Raw genomic sequence first — 22,207 nt, 5'->3', positions numbered from 1 at the left:
ATCTGCAGTATTTGAAAATTCGTGTATATAAGGTTGAGAAGAAGGTGTCAAGAATGACTTTCAGAATGAAATTAGAGCACTCCCTAACACCACACACAAAAATAAACTCAAAATGGATTAAAGACCTAAATGTAAGGCGACACTATAAAACGCTAAGAGGAAAACATAGGCAGAACACTCTGTGACATAAATCACAGCAAGATCCTTTTTGACCCACCTCCTAGAGAAATGGAAATAAAAATAAACAAATGGGACCTAATGAAACTTAAAAGCTTTTGCACAGAAAAGGAAACCATAAACAAGACCAAAAGACAACCCTCAGAATGGGAGAAAATATTTACAAATGAAGCAACTGACAAAGGATTAATCTCCAAAATATATAAGCAACTCATGCAGCTCAAAGTCAAAAAAACAAACAACCCAATCCAAAAATGGGCAGAAGACCTAAATAGACATTTCTCCAAAGAGGATATACAAATTGCCAACAAACACATGAAAGGAGGCTCAACATCACTAATCATTAGAGAAATGCAAATCAAAACTACCATGAGGTATTACCTCACACTGGTCAGAATGGCCATCATCAGAAAATCTACAAACAACAAATGCTGGAGAGGGTGTGGAGAAAAGGGAACCCTCTTCCACTGTTGGTGGGAATGTAAACTGATACAGCCACTATGGAGAACAGTATGGAGGTTCCTTAAGAAACTAAAAATAGAACTACCGTACAATCCAGCAATCCCACTACTGGGCATATACCCTGAGAAAAACATAATTCAAAAAGAGTCATGTACCACAATGTTCCTTGCAGCTCTATTGACAATAGCCAGGACATGGAAGCAACCTAAGTGTCCATCTACAGATGAAAGGATAAAGAAGATGTGGCACATATATACAATGGAATATTACTCAGCCATAAAGAGAAACGAAATTGAGTTATTTGTAGTGAGGTGGATGGACCTAGAGTCTGTCATACAGAGTGAAGTAAGTCAGAAAGAGAAAAATACCATATGCTAACACATATATATGGAATCTAAAAAAAAATTGTTCTGATGAACCTAGGGGCAGGACAGGAATAAAGATGCAGATGTAGAGAATGGACTTGAGGACACAGGAAGGGGGAAGGGTAAGCTGGGATGAAGTGAGAGAGTGGCATGGACATATATACACTACCAAATGTAAAATAGACAGCTAGTGGGAAGCAGCTGCACAGCACAGGGAGATCAGCTCAGTGCTTTGTGACCACCAAGAGGGGTGTGATAGGGAGGGTGGAGGGAGACGCAAGAGAGAGGGGATATGGGGATATATGTATACGTATAGCTGATTCACTTTGTTATACAGCAGCAACTAACACAACAATGTAAAGCAATTATACTGCAATTGAGATGTTAAAAAATAAAATAAAATAAACCTGGAAGAGGGCCCTCAAAAAGAAAATAAAAAAGAATGACTTTCAGCATGAGCACTTGGGTGGAGAGTGGTTAGATGGAATGAAATAGGGAACTCGGAATAGGTTGGGGTAGAAAGAGGAAGAGCAAAGTGACAGGACAGCTGTCTGTATGGGTCTGAAACTGGAGATATACATTTGAGAGGGGTTGTTGGGATTTAAGGGGACCAATGAATAATGCCCCCTAACTTCTGACTTAAGAAGCAACTTGAGAAATAGACCTTAAGGAACAAAATCTTAACTTTTTAAATTGGTTAAGCTAGATTATAGAGTATAGTTTTGATCTGTAGACAAAACTGGACTTTTTAATATCTTCCCCCAGGACTTAACCTATTGGCCCCCACTGCTTATCTCCCTATTTCAGAAACACCTGCCCCAGTAAGATTGTATCATGTAGGAGAGAGGACTTAGGTGCCTGCTGCAGGGGGCACGGATCCAGAGAGAGTGAGAGAGAGAGAGATGAGAGGAGAAAGAAGCACCCAAGCCATCAGTGAGTCACTCCCCCTGGGGGAAGGACTGAGTGTTTCAGCAGGAAATAAATGGTATACTTAAAGAGGTAATTGAAGGGAATGTAATAAAGGGATTGTTTGCAGAGGTGTGGGCAAGGTTAAGGGTACAGACAAGGGATGTAGAAGCATCCAGGATTTACATGGAAGTTCTCGTTCTGGGGACAAGAGGAGGCAGCTTGTACAGAACTCAGGAGAGTTGTAGCTGAGGCAGAGGCGCTGCCCAACAGGAACGTGGCAGAGGGAAGGAGTCAGTGCCCAAAGTGTGCCCTTGACTGCCAGCAGTAGGGATGGGCTGGGGGGTGAGGGGGGGAAATATCCAGCCTACTCATTCTTCCCACCGTCTAAACTCCCTCCCATTGACAAAACGCACAGGAAACCAGAGCACTATAATGACCAGGGAATGTAGTCTGTTAAGCAGTCAGCCTGCCCAGGTACAAAGTAGGGCAGAAAAGGGTGGGAATGGGCAATCAGAAAATAACCAGCACAGGGACTTCCCTGGCGGTCCAGTGGTTAAGACTGTGCACTTCCACTGCATGGGGTGCAGCCCGATCCCTGGTCAGGGAACTAAGATCCTGCATGCTGAGTGACAGAGCCAAGAAGTTTTTTTTTTTTTTTTTTTTTTAAAAAAAAAAAAAGGAAAAGAAAAAAGAAAAGAACCAGCACATGGTTCTGTCCTCACCTTTATGAGACTAACTTCCACACCCTGCCCTCTACCATCCACTACTCCTTGGAGTCCCTCCTTCAACCACTGTTGGGTCGTTTAGCTTTTGTTCCAAGAAGGCTCTGAAATGGGAACAGAACAGTTATTTAATAAAGTTTTCAATGCCCACTGCACCCTAGGGTGAAAACTCATCACTGTCCTCTTTCCTATCCCATATTTGCTCATTGTCCAACTGGTTTACCAGAAGATATGCAATGGGATCAAATGACAGTATAAACTTATGATAATATGTTTGACAATGATGCAATGCCAATAAAATTGAAATGTCTCAAATAACGTTCTTCCATTACAGAATCTCATTGATTCTAGGATGTGAATTTTTTCCCACATTTTAACCTCTCTAAAATTGGGAGTCATATTACAGTCTCCTCAGCCAGGCAGCTGTTATGATGGGGGTGTCATTGCCTGCCGTGTGCATCAAAACTGGCAGAATAGGTGTCAGCAGCTTGGAAGAAAACCCAGCAGACAGAGCAGAGTGTTGTTATAAAATGCTCCCTCACGAGTGCTCTTGATGACACAGATGGTGATACCATCTGAGATCATTCAGGCCACTCTGAGTTAAAAAGTGGTTCAGCCATAGAGACAGAGGGTATATTGGTGGTTGCAGGGGCTGGGAGAGTGGGAGGAACGGATTGGGGAGTGACTGCTACTGGATACAGGGTTTCTCTGGGGCATGATGGAAATGTTCTGAAGTAGATGGTGGTGATGGTTGCACAACATTGTGCATGTGCTAAAAACCATTGAATTGTACACTTCTAAAGAGTGAATTTTATGGTATATGAATGGTATCTCATTTTTAAAAAGTGATCCAGAACATCGAGAGAAGCTGGGTAATGGATATATTGGAACACTTTTTACTATTTTTGCAAGTTATTGTGAGTCCAAAATTATTTCAAAGTAAAAAGCTTTAAAAAGTACCTTTTGGAATACCATCCAATATGGAGGTCTTATATTTTTAAAAATCTGTATTCAGTTCAATAAAATTAAATTTTATTAAAAAGCTTTTCACAACAAAGGAAACCATAAGCAAAATGAAAAGACAACTTACGGACTGGGAGAAAATATTTGCAAACAGTGCAACCAGCAAGGAATTAATTTCCAAAATATACAAACAGCCCATACAGCTCAGTATCAAAACAAAACAAAACAAACAACCCAATCAAAAAATGGGCAGAAGACCTAAATAGACATTTCTCTAAAGAAAACATACAGATGGCCAACAGGCACATGAAAAGATGCTCAATATTGCTAATTATTAGAGAAATGCAAATCAAAACCACAATGAGGTACCACCTCACACTGGTCAGAATGGCCATCATTAAAAAGTCTACAAGGGCTTCCCTGGTGGCGCAGTGGTTGAGAGTCCGCCTGCCGATGCAGGGGACACGGGTTCGTGCCCCGGTCCGGGAAGATCCCACATGCCACGGAGTGGCTGGGCCCGTGAGCCATGGCCACTGAGCCTGCGCGTCCGGATCCTGTGCTCCGCAACGGGAGAGGCCACAACAGTGAGAGGCCCGCGTACTGCAAAAAAAAAAAAAAAAAAAAAGCTCAATATGTCTACAAATAACAAATGCTGGAGAGGGTGTGGAGAAAAGGGAACCCTCCTACAATGTTGGTGGGAATGTAAATTGGTGTAGCCACTATGGAGAACAGTATGGAAGTTCCTTAAAAAGCTAAAAATAGAGTTAGCATATGATCTAGCAATCTCACTCCTGGGCATATATCTAGAGAAAACCATACTTCAGAAAGTTACATGCACCCCAGTGTTCATAGCAGCACTATTTACAGTAGGCAATACATGGAAGCAACCTAAATGTCCATTGACAGATGAATGGATAAAGAAGATGTGGTGTGTGTGTATGTATTCATAGATATATATATGAATATTACTCAGCCATAAAAAAGAATGAAATAATGCCATTTGCAGCAACATGGATGGACCTGGAGATTATCATATGAAGTAAGTCAGACAGAGAAAGACAAGTATCATATGATATCACTTATATGTGGAATCTAAAAAAATGATACAAATGAACTTACTTACAAAACAAATAAACTCACAGATATCGAAAACAAACTTATGGTTACCAAAGGGGATAGCGGGGGTGGGTGGGGGAGGGGAGATAAATTAGGAGTTTGGGATTAACAGATACACACTACTTTATATAAAATAGATAACCAACAAGGACCTACTGTATGGCACAGGGAACTATATTCAATATCTTATAATAACCTATAATGGAAAAGAATATGAAAAAGAACAAATATCTGTATTCAGAGTCTGCTTATAGACATGTGAACTATCTTTTAGGGGAAAAAAGTAAAAGGATATTCAACAAAAGCTCTTTTCCAACTTTGAAAATAAACATGATTCAGAATATTTGAATTCTGAATATAAAGAGCTTCTAAGAATACTTTAAGTTTTTTTGCTCATATTTTTAATATATGCATGAGAACAACGTATGATAAAGATCTATGTCTAAGTCTAAAAGAGCTTATTAAGAAAGTATAAGATAAACATTTTAAGTGACAAATGTTGTGCAAACTTGAGTTGACATTTTCTCCCCCTCTCTTGGTAGTGTGTTAGGTGTTATGAAACATAGTATTACATCCCCATGAAGGACTAAAATCTCCCAAATCAAATCTCCTTGCTCTGGTAAGGTAAAGACCACAGACATTCAGGTCCACAGTTATCTTCTACACAAACTCTCATCCTGTTCAGCCTCAGCCCAGGGGCATCACTCAGTGCCTGGAAAGAGTGGAGTTCCCTCAGTGGTTGCAGGCAAAGTCTCTTATATGCTCTACTTTTAGAGTCCAAAGGATTAACAGGACATAGATTTCCCAGCACCAGCCCCACACCCAAGAAACTTAGAAAACAGGGTCAAATCTGCTGGCCCTACCTGGCATTTAGACCAGTTGTATCAGTCTTGATTCTAGGTTTTGAGCTTCAGAAATCAACTCTGCCTGATTTAAGCAGAGAAGGAATGTATTAGTAGTTCTTTGGGCAGTTGGCGGAATCACAGGGAAGACTGGAAAACCTGGTGTTACCTATGAACTGGTCCTGAGAAGACCCTGTCCTGCTGCTGTAGTCAGCAGCTGCTGTAGTCAGCAGCTGAGCCCTGGACCCACAGACTTGGGGAATTCGCTGCTGGGGCTGGGTCTGTGTGTCACTGACTCCTGATACAAAGTCCAAGGTGGGTGGGTCTCACAGAATAAGCCTTGGTCATATGGCCGCACTCTTGTCATATGGCTTCAAGGAAGCTGGGAATGTAAGTAAGTAGCATTTTCTGCTTCTATAAAAGGAGATAGACTCTGCCTCCAACCAAGACTCTTAAGGAGGGGGAAGAGGTGTAGACGATGGGCACCTAAAAATCAAGATTAATGTCTACTTCAGTCAAAATAAAGTTCTTGAAATCCCAGAACACACACATAGTACTGGCACCAACTGAAGACCCAGGCAGAGGTCCAGCAGGATCTGAGGGGAGGAGGGAAGACTGAAAAAACACAAAAGAAAAAACCTTATTGATATTAGCCTTGTCTGAATGCCTCTCCATCTATATATCACTTTTCTATAGTTCTTGACCTGTGAACTTTAAAAAATTTTTTTAATTAATTTATTTTTGGCTGCACTGGGTCTTGGTTGCTGCGTGCGGGCTTTCTCTAGTTGCGGCGAGCAGGGGCTACTCTTTGTTGTGGTGCACGGGCTTCTCATCAGGGAGGCTTCTCTTGCGGCACATGGGCTCTAGGCTTCAGTAGCTGTGGCACGTGAGCTCAGTTGTTGTGGCTCGCTGGCTCTAGAGCACATGCTCAGTAGTTGTGGTGCACGGGCTTAGTTGCTCCGTGGCATGTGGGATCTTCCCTGACCAGGGGCTCGAACCTGTGTCCCCTGCATTGGCAGGTGGATTCTTAACCACTGAGCCACCAGGGAAGTCCCTTGACCTGTTAACTTTACATGGTGTTGGGAGAAGTCTTTCATCAAGAGGTTAATTATGGCCTAGATTTACCATATCATATCTGGAAATTGAAACCTTCCAGCCACTTGCAAAATTTAGAAATTTTTAATGATTCTCCAGGATTTATTGGAGGCTCATTTCTTGCCCACTTAAAAACCCCTTAATTTCTATTTCCCCTGTGTCCCTGTCAAACCAAGGACACAGCCACATTTCCTCTTGTGAGCAGTCATTGCAATGGTGTGCTGGTAAACCGGCTCTGTGTAATTTAAAAAAAAAGCCCTGATTGATAGCACTTGCCAATTTCCTTGGTGTAAATACTCCCACTGTGGAAGGTTTCAAGCTACCAAAGTTGCAGGTTACATCCCTGAATATTTTAGTGTCAGCTTTTACTAGCCCTTATGAACCACAGCCTCTTGCCTGGAATTTCTCAGGCCTCCTAAAGAAGTTGTGTCACTTGCTTAATCTGGAGAATCTCTCATAGTGGATTCCTCAACTAAAGCTGCTACTGAATATGTGTTCCATGATGGCAGAGGTCTTTGTTCACTGCTGTACTCCCAGGGCCTAAAACAGTCCCTGGCACACAGAAGGTTCTCAGCACATATTTGTTTGTGGTGGTGGTTCTGAGGCTCTTCGCTGGGGCTGGTGAGGACAGCCACCTCTGCCGTGTGCTAGTCCACAGAGCACTGCCTTTCTCTTGGGTCAAAGGCAGCAGAGACTTTCCCTACGTCCTCTTTCTCTGTGAAGTGGCTCATGTCTCTGATCATCTGTTTGCCTCTGTTGTTCCACTTCTCTTTTCAGGAAGACTCAGCCACATTTTTAACATTTTAACTTGCTTCTTGGGTTGATCATTTCCTTCTTTATCACATCAGCCAGCATTATTTGCTGTACTGATTAATGTTTTCCTCTTTATTTCCCTATGCTTTTGAGTCCAGGCATTTGCTTTTCTGATATACTCCTTGGATTCTGTCTTGTGGGGTCCACTCCAGTGAGCCATCTGTAGTTAGGAAGTCTTGAGTCTGCCAGAAACGTGGCTGTTGACACAGATCTTGTCGTCCTTTATCCGTCTTCCTGGGTGGGTGACCCCTCATGGATGGTGTTGTCCTACTGGACCAATATCTAAGGCCTGGACTCTATCTGCCACTGTCCTGCCTAGTTCTCCTGCAGCTCAATTTCACCTTCCTGTGCCTTCCCTGAATGTCCCCTTTCAAAAGTTTCCTGGGTTACATTGCCTCAAGGCACACGCCATGCCTGCATTCTCTTCTATTACAATAATTGAGCCACCTTGAAACTCACTGGTAATGCTAGCAGCATGCTATGCTCCTCTTTCCAGATCTCCCAGCTCAAATCTGGCCATGGTTGCGTGACCAGGTATAACTGTTGCAGTCTTTAAAGGGTGATTCCCCAATTAAACTTACTGTTGACTCCTTATCTGACCTTTAAAGAGGGCACTTCTCAAGAGCTTCCTGGAACTGCACTCCTGGTTTTGGCTGGCAGGTGCAGATTATTCCAGTCTGTTCTCTGAAATTTCACCTCCCTCCATTAGAGTTCTTTGGATCCCAGTTACCTTTTCTGGTCTAGTAATAATCAAAACAAACAAGCAGAATGTTTTCTAATACCTTCCTTGAGAGCATAGGTCCAAGCGTATCTCCTTTCATCTTTTATGTTGGACTAGGCTGGCCTCCGCCATCAAAACCTGTCTCTTAAGGAAATCCATCTCCCTACATGGCAGTGGTGGTAAGACCCGGTGCTGGCCAGTCAGAATGGACATGGGCTGCAAACATCCAATGTGTGTCTCTGGCTGACACAGCCTGGCTCCTTTATTTATCTTTCTCTCTCCAACTGTTCTCATTCGGACTTCAAGATCAAAGTTTTGTTAGAGAAAAAGTTACTCATGACTCTTACTAAAGAACGGTAAGGCAGACTTTATTCAGCACCATTGTGGTAGTTGTAGGAACCAATGGGGTTTTGCAGTAGGGGAGAGATTGGGCTCAACTGTGAATTGGGCTCAACAACAAGGAAAAGTGAGAATTTATAGCCAAGGAGCAGGGAAGGGGAGCAGTGGATGGAAATTTACTGAAATATCAGGGGTAAGTGGGGGCAGGGATTTTCGGCTAAACCATCCTAACCTTCTTGCTGAAGGCAGGCAAGGGTGATCAGACATCACCTGGGGGATGGTGGAGGATGAGGGACCTAATCAGATATCGAGGGAGATCAGAAATTGAGGATGGAGTTAAACTGACTTAGCGGGGTTCTTGCTAACGATGGACAAAGCAGAGATGAACACGGAAGCCTAAAAGTCAGGGCCTAGTTGAAAAGAGAGTTCAGAAGAGCCAGACTGGAGTTTGGTCAAGGAGAGGACCTTTGTTAGTTTCTAAACCAATCCAGCTCCTCCTTGATTCCTAGAGACAGTATGTTCCTGGCATTAGGCCTCTTACTACTCCTTCCTAGTCTTTGGTTTACTAATATTTTTATTAATGTCCAAAAAGATGTCCTGCCACCTATAAAATAAGGGCCTCTTTTCCTTTATCTGTTCGGTGATGAAAAGCCACCACCCTCTGTGGCTGAACCTCCGGATCTGAGCCTTTAACCAAAGCCATAGCCAGGCTTAAGCAATAAAGCTAAAGAGGACTTTGATCTGTGTGGTGGGGTTTGAGGGTGATTCCGGGAGTCTGTAGATAAGTCATTAAGGAATCAGGAGGTTAATTCCACCACAGTTTACTCCTTGGCTCTAAAACTGGACTCAGTTCAACATAACATAAGGAGAAAGAGAATTTGAGGCAGACGACTTAATGCACAACTAGTATATCCTAACCCTGTCCTCAGGTGGTCCTCAGACCAGCAGCATCACCTGGGAATTTGTTAGAAAATGCAAATTCATAGGCCTTACCCAAGACCTACTAAAATGGATGGTGGGAGCCCAGGAAACTATTTTAACAAGTTCGCTAGGTGATTCTTATGAATGTTAGCATTTGAGAACCACAGCTCTCACCCAGGTGGAGCTTCGTTCCATTTACAGAAAGTTTCATGTGAAACTTAGCTTCTTTTGGGCTGTTCGTTCCTGCCTGAGAGATATGGTAGGAGCAGCAAGAAATTTTCCCAACCACTAATACCTAAATAATTTGTTCACTGAAACTCTGCATGTTTTAAGTGACAGAAAGACCCATCTAATCCCCATGTTGGGCATACCTTCTTAGATCTATAAGTTGCAAAAACCTGCGAAGTCTGTGTACACTGAGGTGGCAAAGGCTTGGGTCTGCCGAAGTCCCGTGACACCAGGCTCATTAAACTGCTGTGTCTTAAAGCTGTCAAGGACCTGGAAGCCCTGTGCTGACTAAAGTATTGACACCTCCTATCCCTGTCACACCTGAAGCATCGCTCTCTCTGGATATATCTTAAATCTCCAAAGCCCTATCGTTGTGCCTGTTCCTTAAGCTTTCCTGGTTTGTAGGCCAGGGTTTGGGGGTGGGGAGGAAACAAATCAAATCCCCCTCCTCTGAGTTCAGAACCAACTGAGAAGTAGGATCAGGACTCTGCTAGGGATCAGTATGTCAACTTTATTGCTGATAAAGTTGGATTGGAAAACGCAGCTGCGAATCTGCAGCTACCGCTGGGTTTCCTCACACCTCCACCCCTGAATTAGACCTCCCAACCCCAGCTGCCTGCCTCCTGGCTTGCTGGGGAGATTGCCAGACCCAGAAGTGTGGTCACTAGAGCTAGTGCAGCATTTCCCCAACCCTCCCAATCAGCTCCTTTACTCGCTCTTTGGAGGAGCATGGTAAGTTGTGGAGAGGCAGGCAGGAGAGGGGCTCCAGTACCATTCCTTCTTGGGGAGGATGTGAGGATGCAGGAACAGGTCTTCCCTGCCTGTGGGAATAGTATTTGAGGTCACTAGCATCAAAGAGAGTCTGGGAAGAGGGGAAGGTCAGGACTGAGGCTCACATTTAAGCATGGTTTCAAAGAGGAAACCCCAGCCAAAGAAACTGAGAGGAGAGGCCAGAGAGAGGGGGAGAGCGACTAAGAGCATGGGTGCCACAGAGGCCGGGGAAAGAGCATTTTAAGGAGAGAGTGATCAGCACAGTCCACATTCCTGAGGAACCTAGTGAAATGAGGAACAAAAACTGTCCCTCAGATTTAGGCACTTGGAATCCCCTGGTGAACTTACTGAAAGGTGGGAAGGAGAAACAAGCTTTGTGGTAGTCACTGAAGGGTGTCCAGGAGGAGAGTTTCTTAAGGGGGACAAAGCTTGTTTGAAAACTGATGGAGAAGGACAGTCACCTGCGCTTGTGAGGTTGTGGCAGAGGTAAGTAGCCTGTGCCCCACCCTCCAGGCCAGGTATCTTGGGTGCAGGCTCTGGCTGGCTGTCTGGAGCACATTTTCCTAATTTGAACAAAGTTCAGTGTGAGCTAATAGCAACCTGGATGGGAGGATGCTGGTGCCCAAGATGGGGGAATAAAGGGTAGTAGGTCACTTAGTCACCTGCAAAGCCGGGACTAGAAGCTGAAGGCTTGTTTCCAAATTCAGAGATAGCTCCAAACACCCTTTAGGGCAGAAACAACAAAGGCTCTTCTTCCCTTCAAGAGCTTGCCTTATTTTCGACAGTCCCTAATTATTTTAACACTAAGTATTTAAATCCTGATCTAGTAAGATGACCAGGATTCAATGGTCCTAATCCTCCCTAGTGACAACCTTTAATTCCCTGGGGACTCACACTTTCGATTAATGGAGGTCTACAAAGGTAACAGACCACCCTCTGATTCTCGGGATGGGAGAGTGTCTTGCTGGACCAATTGGTGGTCTCTCCCTACTGTCTATCACTAGTGTCAGAGACCATATTCTCTGAGAGCTGGTCTTTAGACAGTTTGTCTTAACCCTTGTCATTGACTTAACCCTTACTTACGATATCTTACTTTTTTCAATTAAATCATTTCCCAGTCTGATATCATAGAAATACTACCATCAGAGACTCCTTAATGATAAGCTTCTCCCAGCTAGTCCCATACTCTTCCTATTTCCGAAATCATTTGTCATATGCCCACATATCTGGAAAACCAAAAATAAGTGGACTTGAAAGAGAGTGGTTGGCCATTTTGCTAAGGATCTCATAGGTCTGTTGGTGTTTGTGTTCCTTTTTAATGTATTTGTTTTCCTGTAACATTAATCAAATTCCAGAAATAAAAACATATTCTTACTAAGGTACATTTAATTTATATTAAGATTTAAATCTGCTATTGAAGGAGAAAAATTAGGATTGATGGTAAAAGTTTATTTTAAATTGGCTCTAGATAATTTAGATATGTAAGTTACTTTTTAAACACACACACACACAAACACACACATACACACACACATACACACACACACCCCAATTCTATTAAACAGCCAGATCTTAAAAGTCTAAACTTTGGATACTATAATTAGGAGTCATTTAATTAACAATTTCAAGTTAATGAAAATCTACCCATGTTTTTGGTGTTAAAAGGTAAGTGGAATGACAATATAAAGACTTATTAGGAAATGATTAGATAGAGGAGATAACTGGCCTATACAAGACAAAGTATGATGATCAAAAGTGCTATACAGGGCTTCCCTGGTGGTGCAGTGGTTGAGAGTCTGCCTGCCGATGCAGGGGACACGGGTTCGTGCCCCGGTCCGGGAAGATCCCACATGCCTCGGAGCGGCTGGGCCCGTGAGCCGTGGCCGCTGAGCCTGCGCGTCCGGAGCCTGTGCTCCACAACGGGAGAGGCCGCAATGGTGGGAGGCCCATGTACCGCAAAAAAAAAAAAAAAAAAAAGTGCTATACATGTGGTCACCAGAAACTTGGAACAGACTGTTTCCTGAGAATAAATTAGTACAGAAACATTACCCATAACATTTATGCTAAACTCTTTTAGCAGATAAAATATTACACTGGGATGTAATAGGCTTTAAAACAACGTGATACAAAACAAAACACAGCAGGGACTTATGAAAATAACTTCTAATAAGGTTTTGGCCTTTTCTTTGTGTGGGATCCAAGGCGGAGTGATCTTTGCAAAAGTCCATTCTAGGGTTAACAGTTTGTTGGCTTGACTTATAACTTTTAAATATTTAAACACATATTTCGTAGGCCTCCCTTTGCACTCTTGCCCTGGCAAGTGTAATCCACTGTCTTGGATTGTACTCTGTCTTCTGCAGCACATCTGGGGCTTTGATCAGCGAGCCCTAGAGACACAACACCCTAGCCCAGGGAAGGGCCGGCCTAACCAGAGCAGGGCATATGCTGCGGCAGGTGAGAGGCACAACAGTCTTTGGTGAGCCTCAAATCCTGCCTGGGGAGTGGCTGCTTCATCTGCCTGTGCCAGGTGGTCCTGCTGGAGAACTGTGGTTGGCCATTCTGTTATAACTCAGGTGTGCACTTAAGGAAAGCAAACCAAACACTCCCTGTCAGGCAGTGGGGCAGTGAGCATCCTTTCTACCCTCACCCCCCTCTAATGGGAGAAATGGTATTTACGCAGGCTGTAAATGGCTCTTTATTCTTTCCTAACACATACCATTCTATGATGGAAATTTTAAATTGAGAGGCTGTGATACAACCTAAGAGAAACTCCATTAGTGATGCAAGCGGCCAGAAGGATTCTTTGTTTAGGGGAAGTGATGAACATAGGAGGGACCAGAGAGCTGAGACACAGCCAGGAGACTGGCTTCAGGGTCCTGTTGAGGCAGAAAACACTCAGGGCAAGTCCAGTTCCTGTGGGTCATGCGTTCCTCGGAACCCTCTACCCTTCATTTGCCTTCCTCTCCTCTCCTCCCCCTTTCCTTGCCCGTCCCCCAGGCTCCCACACTCCTTTCTTTTCTGTGTTCTCATGAAGGCACATTAAAGATTAGAAAGGGATTACAGGGGCAGGCATGGCTAGTCTTTGTTAAATAGAACTTTCAGAAATAAAGGGGAAAACCAAAACTATTTCCCCCTTCAAATGAGTTGTATTTCTCTCGGGCCAAAGAACTCTTGGGGATTTCCCCCAGGATCTCTTTTACCAAGGCTGTTTGTTTTGTTTTTCATTTGTGAGTAGGGACTATTGCATTCACTAAATCAATATTTACTGAGCTTGAATTACAAGCAAGCAGTGCTCCAGGGGCTGGAGAAATTGGAGTAAACTAAAATGACAGAAATCCTGCCCTCGTTCCCTGTACATTCTTCTTTTTTCTTTTTTTTCCATAAATTTATTTTACTTATTTATTTATTGGCTGTGTCAGGTCTTCATTGCTGCGCACAGGCTTCATCGCGGTGTGCAGGCTTCTCATTGCGGTGGCTTCTGTTGTGGAGCATGGGCTCTAGGCGCATGGGCTTCAGTAGTTGTGGCACGTGGGCTCTGTAGTTGTGGCTCACGGGCTCTAGAGCGCAGGCCCAGTAGCTGTGGCGCACGGGCTTAGCTGCTCCGCGGCACGTGGGATCTTCCCTCACCAGGGCTTGAACCCATGTCCCCTGCACTGGCAGGCAGATTCTTCCCTGAGCCACCAGGGAAGCCCTCCCTGTACATTCTATGGGGAGAATACACAATAAACAAGACAATGACAACAATAATGTGTGTGTGTGTTGTGTTTGGTAGTGAGAAGTGCTAGGGAGAAAACAAAGACGAATACAGTATAATGTAGGGTGGTCAGGGAAGGCCTCACTGAGGAGGTGGAATTTAAAGAAAGACCTGGAGGAGGTGGAAAGAGGCACGAGGATATCTGAGGCAGAAACATTCTCAGCATAGACGAGAGCAAATGCAAAGGCCAGAGGCAGGAGCACGCCTGGCAAGTTTAGAGATCAACAGTCAGGCCAGTGTGACTGACTCAAAAACAGGATGAGCACAGAAAAGACTAGAAGATGAGGTCAGAAGGTGTGGGTGTGTGGGTGGGGGATGGTGGAGGGCCTTTTTAAGCACTTTTATATACTCTGAGCAAGATGAGAACCCACAGTTTGGTTTAAACCTAGGAGTGACATGATCTGATTTGCATTTTAAAAGGATCACTTGCTGCTGTGTTAAGAATAAGCCATGAAGGACAAGGGTGAAACCAATTAGGAGGCTATTGAAATAATCCCAGGAAGAGAAGAAAGTATCAATATCTTGCACCAGGGTAGTAGTAATAGAGATGGTGAGGAGTGGGGAGATTCTGGATATATTTTGAAAATACAGTCAAAAAGATTTGCTAATGGGTTGGTTGTGGGTGTGAGGAAGAGAAAGGAGCCAAACAGAAGTGTCAAGGTCTTTGACTTGAGCAACTAGAAAAAGGGTTTTGCTATGAATTGAGACAGAAGGCTTCACAGGTGCAGGTTGGGAAGAAGATCAGGAATTCAGCTGCGGGAACTTACACCCTAGATCCCTGTTAGACAAGTGAAGGGCCCAAGTAGGCAGGCAGATAGATATATGAGTTTGGAATTCAAGGGTGGGGCTGGGGCAGGAGATTAACTTTGGGGGCCACCAATGAAGAGATGTTATTTAAAGCCAAGAGATGAAGAAGTTTTTGAGGGAATGACAGCAGATGGAGAAGTCCAAGATGTGGGTCCTGGAATGGTCTAGTGTTTGTGACTGGGAAGAAGAAGAAAAACAAGCTGAAAGACAGAAGGGCCAGCCAAGAGCTAGAAGGAGAGTGGGAGAAACATGGTGTCTGTCCTGGAAGCCAAGTGAAGAAGACCCATCAAGGAAGAGGGAGCATTGACTGTTGCTGACAGAGTAAGATGAGGACTGGGAATCCTCCAAAGACAGAGTCACTGGTGACCTTGAGAAGAGTCCTGTCAGTGGAGTCGGGGGTGTGAAAGTCTTGATGGAAAGGTTCAAGAACAAATGAAGAGGAGGGCTTGCGGCCAGTGAGTACAAACGATACTTCAAAGGCCATTAGTTGTAAATGGAAGAGAGAACTGGGGCTCAAGCTAGAGGAGGACGTAGGGTTGAGAGAGGTTTTTTTTTTTTTTTGGCTGTGCTGGTTTTTCGTTTCTCTGCGAGGGCTTTTTCTAGCTGCGGCAAAAGGGGGCCACTCTTCATCGCAGTGCGCGGGCCTCTCACTATCGCGGCGTTTCCTGTTGCGGAACACAGGCTCCAGACGCGCAGGCTCAGTAGTTGTGGCTCACGGGCCTAGTTGCTCCGCGGCATGTGGGATCCTCCCAGACCAGGGCTCGAACCCGTGTCCCCTGCACTGGCAGGCAGATTCTCAACCACTGCGCCACCAGATAAGCCCCCTGGCAGGAGTTCTTTAGACCCAACCAATTTGTCAATTACTTGCCACGCAGTCTTAATTTGGATGTTTGGTGGTCTTCTGGGTGGATCTTATCAAGTCCAAAGAGATAGAGCAATAGGAGAATGAGAAAGACTGAGGGGGAAAAGCCCTGGCCTCAGTGAGCTTCTTCACGGCCAGAGAACTGGTCTCTGCCAGATCCTGCAGGCGACGTCAGCTGCCACTTAACGGGCTACTTGAATCTACATGGCTCAGGATAAGTCCCAGCCACCCTTTAGAGGGGAGCTGTAGCCCAATAGGCAGATCGAGATTATGGCCTTTGAGGGCCCGCATTGGGTGCCAGAAAAGATGTTGCAGGAAATAGAGTGGGGTGCGAGAGGATGGTCACATCCCAAGTCATGTCTGAGTCCCTGGGATGGCCGCCAAGTGTGGGTTCTTGGCTTTGTGCAGGCAAGAATTCAAGAGCAAGACATAGTAAAGTGAAAGAAGGTTTGTTCAGGGAGATACACACTCCATAGACAGAGTGTGGGCCATCTTGGAAGGGAAGAGGCCGAGGTTTTTAAATATAGAAGAAATGACCACATTTGTACATTCATGGAGAAGATCCAGTAGAGAGGGAAAAATGGAAGATTCGGGGCTAAGGGGCTCTACCTTGTAATATTAAGAACATCTACATTGTATTGACTGCTAATATGTGTTAGGTTTTTATATATGCTATTCATTCCTTAAAACATGAGATATATGTTAAGGTTCCCATCTTATTAACGAGGAAATGGAGACTCAGAGACATTGAGTTTCTTGTCCAAGCTCACCCAGCGAGGACAGAAGGGCTGGGTCAGAGCCCAGTCTGTCTGAGGGAAGCTCAGGCCATCTTGCTCCTAGGCTCACCAGCTACCCTTCTGCTTGTGGAGTTTCCCGGGCACTGAAGGGGCATAGTTACTGTCTTAAATCCCTGACTAAAGGAAGGATCTGTGTACTTCTCACAACCATGACCAGAGACTTCAGTCACGGGGAAAGTCTGAGTCATTCTGCTTTCCCTTCTTTCCTAAACCCTGGGACAGGAGACAACAGAGAAGGTGCCTTGGCGTTTGGTTTGCCCCAAACCTCTATACATTAGACATCTAATGAATAGCATTATGCTGTATGTTGGAATATACAAAGGGATGGAAATCAAGAGTCCTGAGTTTTAGTCATGACTGTTACTATATGGTTATCTTACTTACGTCAAGTCAATGAACTTTGAGTTCAGTGTCCTCATTAGCAAAAGGGGAATAAAAATATATGTCCTGTCTGCTTCTTGGGTGGTTGTGAAAACATCACAATATATTCCCTCTATCCCCAGTACTCCCACCATATGTGAGATCATATGCCATTTCCAAAGTGTATCACGTACGATGGCATCAGTGGCTCTCAACACCCGATGCACAACAGAGCCCGGCAAGCTTATACAGATACTCCTGTCCTGCTAGGATGTGGGGCAACTGGAATTCACAGGCGTTACTAACGGATGGTAAGTCAGTACACCCACCTTGGAAAGCAGTTTGGCAGCATCTGTTGAGGTTGAACCAACACCTCCCTGTGATCCAGCATTTCCAGTCCTAGGTTTATACCCAAGAGAAATGACTACCCAGGTGCATCAAGAGACATGTACGAGGATGTTTGCAGCAGTATTATTTGCAATCGCTCAAACTGCAAACTCAAATGCCCATCAACAGTAGAATAGACTAATTGTGGTCTATCATATCTAATGGAATACAGACCAGTATTGAAAGTTTGCAAAATACAGCTGCAATTACATGGGTGGATCTCACAAATATAATGTTCAATAAAAGGAACCTGACATAAAAGATTTTCCTCAAAACCTGAGATATCATACAATTAGGAAAATCAGGAAAATCGTAAATCTCAGTGGTGTTAGAAGCCAGGACAGCAGTTACCTTTGAAGAAGAGGGAATGAGTAGATTTTACAGGGAGGGCACATGAAGGGCTTCTGTGCTGCTGGTGTGTGTGTGTGTGTGTGTGTGTGTGTGTGTGTGTGTGTGTGTGTGTGTGTGTGTGTGTGTGTGTGTGTGTGTGTGTGTGTGTGTGTGTGTGTGTGTTCCTCAATGATGCTTATACAAATTAAAAATCCATACATGTTTGGATAATTTGCTGAGCTGCACACTTAAGATTTGTGCACTTTTTTGTCTATTTGTGCATTTTTTTGTTTTTATGTCTATTTTACGCCAACTAAAAAACAAAACTGCTGCCTAGTTCCCATCCTGGGCCAATTAAATAAGAATTCCTGGGGGTGAAGCCCTGGCCTGGGCATTTTCCAGAGTGTACCCTGTGTTGAGAACACTGCCTCCTGCCTTTGTTGGTGTTGTTCCTTCTAGGGGGGAAGACCTCCAGCTCTGTGTCTGGGTGCTGACTGTGTCTCTGTGCCTCAGGGTGGTGGAGAGGACAGGGCTGTCTGGTGGAGAGAAGGCTGGAGGACCCGGTGTGCTGATGGCTGACAGCAAGAGTGGCCTTTGAGGATATGCCTCTGAGGGTGAGAGAGAGCAACCAAGTTTCTGGAACCTGCAGAATCAGCCTCATGTGGGAATGTGTTAGAAATGCACCCTAGATTTGCTGGATTAGAAACTCTGGGGGTAGGCCCAGTAAGTAATCTGCTTTAACAAACCCTCCAGGTGATTCTGATGCGTCCTGAAATTGGAGAACTGCTCTAAAGAGTAGCAAGAAGCCAATTTGGCCAATTTGGCAAACCCTCAAGAGATCCATTCTGGGAATAGGTGTTTTGCTGGAAAGTTTGTTTTTTGCCCTCCCCTTCCCCCATTGGTCTTTCCCCAAATCAAACCTATACCATTAGTTCTCAGTTTTGGCTGAGGAGCTTTAAAAAAGGTTTCTCCCCTGATGGGTCTCAGGCATCCAGATGCTTCTGATGCGTGCCAGGGCTGATAAACTCTGTTCTATATTCAGGTACTTTTGCGGTTGAGACAGATGATTGTTAACACCTGCCCCCAAATTCTTTTGGTTGTTTCTGCAAGGCCTGTGAAGCAGAAATCAGGCCTTCAGCGGCTGCTTGTCCAGATCTAAAGGTGTTTCCTGAGGGCCAGTTTGACCTTGCTTGCAGGTACCTCTGCGGACCACAACGCTGAGCCGAGACACCACCTCCCGACACACACAAGGAGCGGGCTCCTCAGCTACACATCAAACACCAAGTCTGCTGCCCATGCTGGTTGCTGAGTGAGGTAATGTGAGTTAAACCCCTTAGTTTGGTGCACAGAGAAAATGTCAACAAACGCTAGCTATCCTTATCTTCATTATCTAAAGTGTGTGGATCCCTTTTCATTTAAGCTCATAAGATACCTGCTCGGAAAGGCCAATCTTGGTTGTTTCATCTTGAATTCTCTATCCCCCCAACTTTCCTGCAAAGCCCAGGAGGGACCATTCACATTCATGAGGGCTGTTCTAAGCCAGTGGTTCTTAAAATGTGGTGGTGATGGTGGTTTGGCTTGCGGGGGTGGGGGTTGGTAGTCAGTAGCATGAGTATCGCCTGGGGAATTTGTTAGGCCTGCAAACTCCCATCCCCCAAAAAGTTTAATAATAATAAATAAAGAAGGCAGGAGGAAACTTTTGGAGATAATGGATATGTTTATGGCATAGATTGTGGTGATGGTTCCACGGATGTATATTTCCAAATTCATCAGATATATGTTAAATATCTACAGCTTTTTGTATGTCAGTCATTCTCCATAAAGTGGTTTTAAAAAAAAAGAAGAAGAAATGCAAACTTGGGCCCCACCCCAGAATTTCTATATCAGAAACTCAGGAGCTGCGGCCCAGCCATCCATGTGTGGTTCTGATGCTCACATTTGAAAACTACTGTTCTGAGCCCTTGCCTCTCAAAGACTGTTAGAAATGCAGAATCTCACGCCCCAAGCCGGCTGACTGAATTAGAAACCCCAGGTCACTGGGATGCACATTAGAGGTTGAAAAGCACTGCTCTAAGCTCCCTCCCTGGATCCGGTTAGCATTAGAACACCAGAAGGGTGCATTCTTGGATTGCAGCTTCTCGGCTTCTCACAGAAATGCCGTCACAGGACGATAATTTAAGTGTAAGAAACAAATGCCTGAAAGACCTTTCTGTATCTGTGAAAAACAATTTCTACTACCTTTTATCCCCCTCAGATAAAGATTCATCCTGTCGATTTTCTTAGAGGTTAGAGCGAGCATGTATATCTGTTTTTGAGAAAGAAGTTGAAGTTATGAAACCCATTATACCTAAGTTGCCAGGACACTTAGATTTTACCTCAGTGCTAAGCAATAGTCCTAGTAGATACAGGTTCTCTCGTACAGCTCTCCCTCCTCCTCCATAATGTGATTTTAGTGTTTTAATTCTTGTTTTAACAATTCTATTGTGGCTGCCTTTTTTTTATTATTATAAGTAGGCTCAGATATCGTGTGAGATGATAAGAAATAAGTGTCTGTCTGATACTTTGGAGCATCTCTGCCTGTATAAAACATAGTGATTTCAAGAGTTCAGTTAAAATCCCTTGTGTTCCATGAAGCTTTCCCGGCGCTCTCCACCACAGCTGTAATTCATATGGCCTCAGATACCATTATATATATCACATGAGTGCCCAATATTTTGTGAGTTAATGTTTGTAAAGTGCTTAAACAGTGTAGGAACATAGTAGATACTCAAATTATGATGATTACCATTACCACTGTTATTGTCATTGTTTATATACACTTACCTGTCATTCCTACCAGACCATGAGCCTCTTCGGGGTGAGGAGAGAGCCTTATTTATTGTTGGATTCCCAAATAAGCCTGGTTTATGTTGCACTCACAAGAGCTTCCCACACATAACATTAGTGAGAGTAAATGTGAGAGCGCTTTGAAAAGGAAAACATGATTTATCGCCATTGTTGGAGCATTGGGTCTCGGCGTATCCTATCCAAAGAGAAAAGCTATTGTGCCAACAAGAGCAGCACATCCCTTAGCCTCAGTCCCAGAGGGCATCAGAAAAAAAAAAAAAAAGGGAAGTGAGGGATAAATGTCACCAAAGTTGTCAGTGAAACTCAGTTCAGAAGAAACTCTGACCAAAACCAAAATGAAATCAACTGAAAATGTTAATGGTCATTTTTAGTAAGTCACAAGAATTTGAAGAAAGGCTATTTTAATAAGTAGAATGGGGCTTCCCTGGTGGCGCAGTGGTTAAGAATCCGCCTGCCAATGCAGGGGACACGGGTTCAATCCCTGGTCTGGGAAGATCCCACATGCCTCGGAGCAACTAAGCCCGTGCGCCCCAACTACTGAAAAAAAAAAAAAGACTTCACGCTTCCACTGCAGGGGACACGGGTTCAATCCTTGGTCGGGAACTAAGATCCCGCATGCTGTGTGGCATGGCCAAAAACAAAAAAACAAAACAAACAAACAAAAATAAGTAGAATGATTTCATTTTCCATATAGCCTAGGAAATTAAGATCTAGATAGTTTCTTTTACTTAGTCTCAGGTTGACTTTGCACCTCTTTTGCAGAAAGCAGTATGGTTTCACCTTCAATAACTTGTCAAAAAAGGAAGCAAAATGGATAGTGTCTTACGTATTTGTTTACAAGAGAAAAACACATGTCATTTGTGGGATTATTCGACATAGTATAGTATTCTAGGGGGAAAAAAAACTTCGGGCAAGAGAAGAAAATTGAGTAAAGAATCAGGTTTGCATGATGTGCAGAAGCAGGTTCGTGGTGAAACTAACAAAACCTGAGATACGGCCCCTCGCTTAGCTCCAGCCTCCTCCAAAGCCCCGAGAGGGACCCTCACAATTTTGTGTTTTTAATTTGGCATTAGTGTTCATAAAATGAGCTTCCCAAGTTGTACAGGTTTCAGGCTCTATAAAACTGGGACCGCTCCTGAGGAAATGCCTCTCTATTTCTGTAGCTCTTGCTTTTCAGATTTACGAACTTTTAGCTCTGCTTTGCCAGATAGGTGATGCAAAAACCAGGGGTTTGATAATGAGGAAGAAGGTCCTTGGAGACATGCTGGGAGGAGAGATAGATACAGCTGAGAGCCAAGTGATGAAACGTACACTCTAGAGTGTTTTCCTTCGTCCTATGGTAGAGATTTGCAACCGTGGGTAAGTTTCCCCCCAAGAGACATTTGGCAATGTCTGGCGACAGTTTTGGTTGTCATAAAAGGGCTGGTGTGGGTAGGCTGCTACTGGCATCTAGTCGGTAGAGGCCAGGGGCTCTGCTAAACATCCTACAATCCACCGGACAGCCCCCCCCACAGCAAAGAACTGTCTGGTCCCAAATATCAATAGTGCTGAGGTTGAGAAATCCTGTTCTAGAGTACTTGTTGCACTGCAGGTCACTGACAACTCAGGTTGTCAAAATG

The 22,207-nt window shown here is 44.2% G+C and overlaps 1 long non-coding RNA gene across 2 annotated transcripts in view; it reads left to right on the top strand.

The window, feature by feature from the left end:
- LOC132501525 (uncharacterized) overlaps positions 1 to 22,207 on the top strand; it is a 123,361-nt gene that overhangs the window by 23,504 nt on the left and 77,650 nt on the right. The window contains exon 3 of one of the 2 annotated variants that reach the window (XR_009534258.1): positions 17,168 to 17,269. The exons of the other annotated variant lie outside the window; for it this stretch is intronic. This is a non-coding gene — a long non-coding RNA (uncharacterized LOC132501525). Of the gene's footprint in view, positions 1 to 17,167; positions 17,270 to 22,207 lie in introns of those variants that run through there. 2 annotated transcript variants of the gene reach the window in all.

This window comes from Mesoplodon densirostris, chromosome 14 (genome assembly GCF_025265405.1).
Source record: "Mesoplodon densirostris isolate mMesDen1 chromosome 14, mMesDen1 primary haplotype, whole genome shotgun sequence".
In the NCBI taxonomy this organism is placed as follows: Eukaryota; Metazoa; Chordata; class Mammalia; order Artiodactyla; family Ziphiidae; genus Mesoplodon; species Mesoplodon densirostris.
This window is presented reverse-complemented; position numbering and strand designations above follow the sequence as displayed.